Source organism: Triticum urartu, chromosome 3 (genome assembly GCF_003073215.2).
Source record: "Triticum urartu cultivar G1812 chromosome 3, Tu2.1, whole genome shotgun sequence".
Taxonomy (NCBI): Eukaryota; Viridiplantae; Streptophyta; class Magnoliopsida; order Poales; family Poaceae; genus Triticum; species Triticum urartu.
In genome coordinates this window covers 40,366,931-40,373,637 of record NC_053024.1, presented here as the reverse complement: position 1 = coordinate 40,373,637, position 6,707 = coordinate 40,366,931, and the positions used below count along the sequence as shown (strand labels likewise).

Here is a 6,707-nt window from a genome sequence, read left to right as displayed (position 1 = left end):
TCTCCCCCTACCTTGCACAACTATACTGAGAATCTTGTTCAATTTCAAACAACCTTTTCCATTTGGCCATCTCGTAGATTAAAGATGGCTCACACATGTCAATTATGTCAATATTGTGCACTGGCAAAATCCACGCACTAAACATGCGATGGTGACCGGGCTTGGTTAGCAGTTGAAACATGCCTACGATAAAATGTTTACTTGAAACAGATATTTTCAAGGATAATTTATTTGAAGGAAAAGGAGATATTTGGGTTCATCCTACCACATATACCTTAGGGAACAAATTTCATTAACTCAGCATCTAATATAGAAGGACATCTTATTAGGGGTACATAGAGTTGTAGAATTATAGAAAAATGAGGTTATATATACTCCATGATGGACTTTCTTATTATGGCTACAATGGTTATGTGAAGCAAATAGTGAAGACTCCATAGATTGAAGTTATCTATTATTATATTATATCTAAATAGCTAGCCCTCACTATTAGGAATTCTCTCGCTTCTCCTTAAGCCACGTCACCCAAATTAATTTTGCCGTTAGATATACTAGATCAGTCCATTATAGCCGTTGGATCTACACAATGAGAACCACTCCACCACCCACATGTAGTAACCGATGCATGCATGCAAATGTATGTAGTAGTAGGCCTAAAAGGTATTTTATAATCAAGAAAAAAGAGGACGCATGCATGCAGCTCATACTCTAGTGCTGCATGAAAGAAAGTTATGCATACATGCATATTTTGTTTTATTTTCGTCCAATTTTGAACTTATACATAGATATGTATATTCATTTATTTATTTAAAAAATATTTATGAACAAATTATCTTTCTACAAGAGAAACCATAGACACTGGCTAGGTTGATTAGTTCCACGCAGTTTTTATTTCATACAAACTCCCGCAGCAACGCGCGGGGCATTCATCTAGTTTCTTTTAAAAGATAAGTCACATAACACCTAGAAATTTATTTTTCCCCTTCCTTTTTGACACACAATAAACCGTGTCATTGTGTATATAGAGGAAATAAACTAATATAACTACAAACAATAGCCTTCTACTTTGGGTGCCATACAAGTTTGCAAAACTAACAAGACTGACACAACAAGGAGACAGAACACACAAGAAATCCAAACTTCAGCAACTCCCAGACCATCTCGTCACCAACTTCATGTGATCATCATCAGATGGATTAACACTTCGCGACTCTATTCTCCACAATAGAGCATACTATAGCAATCCAACGATGGAACTGACGCCTACTTGCACAGAATCCTCGAGCTTCTGGATGGTTTAATTAGCGATCCAGCGTCATACAAGTTTACAATAACTGGGGCACCGGCGCCATACAAATTTGCAAAACTAACAAAATACAAACTTCAGCAACTCCCATACCATCTCTTTACCAAATCCTATTATCATCAGATGGATGAACACCTCGCCACTCTATTCTCGGCAGCAGAACATAGTAGAGCAATCCAATGATGGAACTGACACCTACTTGCACAGAATCCTCCAGCGCTTCTGGATGTTTTAGAGACCCCTGAAAGCATACGACTTTAGTCACCGAATGCTCTAACCAAATAGGAGTAACTAGATGAATTGTACAGAATATTTTGCACTGGATCAATTTGGGCCTGAACATACATATTGGTTCTTCCAAATTTCTCAAGGATGCTAAGTTAGCATAGCTTTAGCTTCGGAGTAGAACTAAATTTCCGAACATGTAAATGTACCAATAACTTCAAAAGGTGGCATGACAAGAGATTACACACTATAAATGACATACATAGCGCCACAGAGATATCATGTCACACTAATAGCGAGGTCCTGTTTCAAACTAAACTTTACGAAGTCTGCACTCTATCGATCACTGACTTATTGTATCTTAAGTGTTTTAAAAGTTCAAAAGGAAAATAAAATACAGTGTGCAGATTAATCAATACCTTGTGAGATTCAAGAACTTGGGGAACTCGGATGGCAGGAAGGACGTGAGAAGGTGTGACTTTTCTTTAACCATGTCAGCATCTTGGCCACAGAGGTCTTCCTCTCCTTTAATATATGGAACAATTGAAGTGGCTTTCTCAGTAATCATATCCAACGTAACCATGGAAACCTTGTCAATCTTATCTCTTTCCTCAGAGATCAAATAGTGGACAGTATTAATTAGGGCTGTCCATGCCCACAAGAGGGTACATCAGGGCTTGGCGCGGGAGACATTCAGAGATGTTGTAATGCCACAATTCATTAGCTATCTTGACCCTTTCGTGGAAGCAATTTATGTCACCAGTCTCCGTTATGCTCAAAGTATCAGTGAGGATGGTAAAACCCGTACGAGGTTTAAGTGGGCCATAGAGTCTTTTATCATTGCGAAGAATATACGTGTACTTGAGAAGATCACCAGTGACACAGAGGCTACGGTTGACCTCAAGGAAACCTCTTTCTTGAGTCGTTGTAGGACGGTTTCTGGTAGGTAACCGAAGATAAAAAATGTTAGGTGTTTCTGCAAATATATCGTAGAATAGAATACCTCCTGCGTAGTAGGAAATCCAGCAGATATAGTTGTTGAATGTGACGACAGCATCCGTCAACCAATTATCCAGGGCCAAGTATTCATGACTCTGATGCTGAACAGGTATCTTTTGAAGCTCCCACATGCCATGGTCGTCAGGATCCGACACACGTGAGCGGAGCACGCACACTTCAGCTTCCATCCGGTGGGCGCCTCGTATCTTGGTGACCATAGCCAGCTGTGCCACGGCAAACTCTTCTTCACGGCCGCGAATGAGCCCTACAGTGTTGGGGAAAAACACTCGCCGCATAGTGGCATCCTCCGTGTCTTCCTCACAAGACGGAGTTGAAGGAAATATGCCCTAGAGGCAATAATAAAGTTAATATTTATTTCTTTATATCATGATAAATGTTTATTATCCATGCTAGAATTGTATTAACCAGAAACTTAATACATGTGTGAATACATAGACAAACAAAGTGTCACTAGTATGCCTCTACTTGACTAGCTCGTTAATCAAAGATGGTTATGTTTCTAATCATAAACAATGAGTTGTTATTTGATTAACGGGATCACATCATTAAGAGAATGATCTGATTGACATGACCCATTCCATTAGCTTAGCACCCGATCGTTTAGTATGTTGCTATTGCTTTCTTCATGACTTATACATGTTCCTATAACTATGAGATTATGCAACTCCCATTTACCGGAGGAACACTTTGGGTACTACCAAACGTCACAACGTAACTGGGTGATTATAAAGGAGTACTACAGGTGTCTCCAAAGGTACATGTTGGGTTGGCGTATTTCGAGATTAGGTTTTGTCACTCCGATTGTCGGAGAGGTATCTCTGGGCCCTCTCGGTAATGCACATCACTTAAGCCTTGCAAGCATTGCAACTCAATGAGTTAGTTGCGGGATGATGTATTACAGATCGAGTAAAGAGACTTGCCGGCAACGAGATTGAACTAGGTATTGGAATACCGACGATCGAATCTCGGGCAAGTAACATACCGATGACAAAGGGAACGACGTATGTTGTTATGCGGTCTGACCGATAAAGATCTTCGTAGAATATGTAGGAGCCAATATGGGCATCCAGGTCCTGCTATTGGTTATTGACCGGAGACGTGTCTTGGTCATGTCTACATTGTTCTCGAACCCGTAAGGTCCGCACGCTTAAGGTTACGATGACAGTTTTATTATGAGTTTATGCATTTTGATGTACCGAAGGTTGTTCGGAGTCCCGGATGTGATCACGGACATGACGAGGAGTCTCGAAATGGTCGAGACATAAAGATTGATATATTGGAAGCCTATGTTTGGATATCGGAAGTGTTCCGGGTGAAATCGGGATTTTACCGGAGTACCGGGAGGTTACCGGAACCCCCCGGGAGCTATATAGGCCATGATGGGCCTTAGTGGAAAAGAGAAGAGGCAGCCCTACATGGGCCGCGCGCCCCTCCCCTCCCTTGGTCCGAATAGGACAAGGAGAGGGGGCCGGCCTCTCTCTCTCTTCCCCCCCCCTCCGCGAAATCCTATTCCAACTAGGATTGGGGGAGGGAATCCTACTCCCAGAGGGAGTAGGACTCTCCTGGCGCGCCCTCCTTGGCCGGCCGCCTTCCCCCCCCCCTTGGTCCTTTATATACTGAGGCAGAGGCACCCTAGAGACACACAAGTTGATCCACGTGATCTTTTCCTTAGCCGTGTGCGGCGCCCCCAGCCACCATAGTCCTCGATAATACTGTAGCGGAGTTTAGGCGAAGCCCTGCTGCTGTAGTGCATCAAGATCGTCACCACGCCGTCGTGCTGACGGAACTCTTCCCCGACACTTTGCTGGATCAAAGTCCGGGGATCGTCATCGAGCTGAACGTGTGCTAGAACTCGGAGGTGCCGTAGTTTCGGTGCTTGATCGGTCAGATCGTGAAGACGTACGACTACATCAACCAAACGCTTCCGTTGTCGATCTACTAGGTATGTAGATCATACTCCCCCCTCTCGTTGCTATGCATCACATGATCTTGCGTGTGCATAGGAAATTTTTTGAAATTACTACGAAACCCATCAGGAGTTTCCTCCGTGTCTTGCTCACAAGAACACGGAGGTAAGGCCATGGGTATGGTGCAGACGGGGAGGCGTTTGAGCTCGATGTGTGGCCCAGCTGCAGGATCCGAGGATGCTATGCAGACGAAGTGGCCATGCGTGATATGACCTTCCATGGAGACGAGCTAGAAGACGATGAGGTCACGGTGCGCGGCCATGAGCGCGGTGCCGGTGCTGGAGCCGTATTTTCCTTTGGTGCCGCCGGGCCACCGCACGTAGAGGCGGGAGACGGCGGGCGGCTCAGCATGGAGGATGGCGACGTCGAAAGGCCTGCCGAGGGAGGTGGACGAGGTGGCCCTCAGGGGCGCCGTAGATTCATCCGGGAAGCGCCAGCCGCCGCCGTCGTTGTCCTCGTCCCTGCGGTAGACGAAACGGTCCAGCATCATCCAGCCAGCAGCCTGGTCGGATCCAGCCATGGCCATGGATGATGGGTCGGCGCAGGGGTGGGGTGGGGTGGGTTAGGTTTCGCGAGAAAAGAGGGCGGCGCTGGAGGGATATCTGCGAGAAACTCGATCTCGTTCTCGTCTCGATCTAATTAAGAGACATTGCACAGCGATTGGAGGTACTTTGTCGTCAGATCTTTCTTCTTGCAACTAACGCACCAAATCGCGATCTGAGATGTGGACACTTTTCGGACGTGGGGTTTGAAAACTTCTTACTTGCATCTTATTTTTAAGAAAAGGAGTCATGTTGCCATCCTAGAATATACTGGCCAAGCAAAAAGCTACAGCCGTGAGTTGAAGGGGCGATTAGGGCTGGCCGCAGCCGCCGCCCGCGGGGGCGCCGGCGCAGGCCGTTTTTTCTCGCGTGTTGCCTCTTCATCATGATGGCTACTACCACGGCGTTGCTGCGTTTGGTCCTTATGGTGCTTATGCATCAGGAACTTGGCTGCTGACTGGATCAGGAGACAACTTCAAGTTCGTCCAAGTTTTCTGTCCCGGCGTTGGCCTCGGCAGCGAGCGGTGTTTCGTCCCGTCGTTGTTTTCAGCAACGATCGGTTTTCTGTCCTGCAGCTTTGGCCGATCCCTCGGCAAGGTTCGTGCAGTCTTGATCTCCGTCTACTCTGCTCCTTGCGAGTTAGGGTTTGGACGTACGACGTTTTGGCTTGTTTGACTGGTGGGTGATCGCCATGAATAATGAAACTCATATGTTGGAACTGCCGTGGCATTGCTAGTGCCGCGGCCGAAAGAGCGCTTCTGGACGTCCAGAAGCAGTGGGGGCTGGATGTCGTCTTTCTGTCTGAGACGCATCTGAACAAAGCTAAGGCAGAAAAATTCCAAAAAAAGTTAAAGACGGACAGCATGGAGGTGCATGAAAGTAATGTTGGAAATATGCCCTAGAGGCAATAATAAAATGATTATTATATTTCCTTGTTCATGATAATTGTCTATTATTCATGCTATAATTGTGTTATCCGGAAATCGTAATACATGTGTGAATGCATAGACCACAACGTGTCCCTAGTGAGCCTCTAGTTGACTAGCTCGTTGATCAACAGATAGTCATGGTTTCCTGACTATGGACATTGGATGTCATTGATAACGGGATCACATCATTAGGAGAATGATGTGATGGACAAGACCCAAACCTAAGCATAGCACAAAGATTGTGTAGTTCGTTTGCTAGAGCTTTTCTAATGTCAAGTATCATTTCCTTAGACCATGAGATTGCACAACTCCCGGATACCGTAGGAATGCTTTGGGTGTGCCAAACGTCACAACGTAACTGGGTGGCTATAAAGGTGCACTACGGGTATCTCCGAAAGTGTCTGTTGGATTGGCACGAATCGAGACTGGGATTTGTCACTCCGTATGATGGAGAGGTATCTCTGGGCCCACTCGGTAATGCATCATCATAATGAGCTCAATGTGACCAAGTGTCTGGTCACGGGATCATGCATTACGGTACGAGTAAAGTGACTTGCTGGTAACGAGATTGAACAAGGTATTGGGATACCGACGATCGAGTCTCGGGCAAGTAACGTACCGATTGACAAAGGGAATTGTATACGGGATTGATTGAATCCTCGACATCGTGGTTCATCCGATGAGATCATCGAGGAGCATGTGGGAGCCAACATGAGTA

General features: G+C 45.5%; 1 pseudogene; it reads right to left on the bottom strand.

Annotated features, from left to right (window-relative positions):
- Positions 1 to 1,943: 1,943 nt before the first annotated feature.
- LOC125546600 lies at positions 1,944 to 5,038 on the bottom strand (annotated as a pseudogene).
- Between the last annotated feature and the right edge of the window lie 1,669 nt (positions 5,039 to 6,707).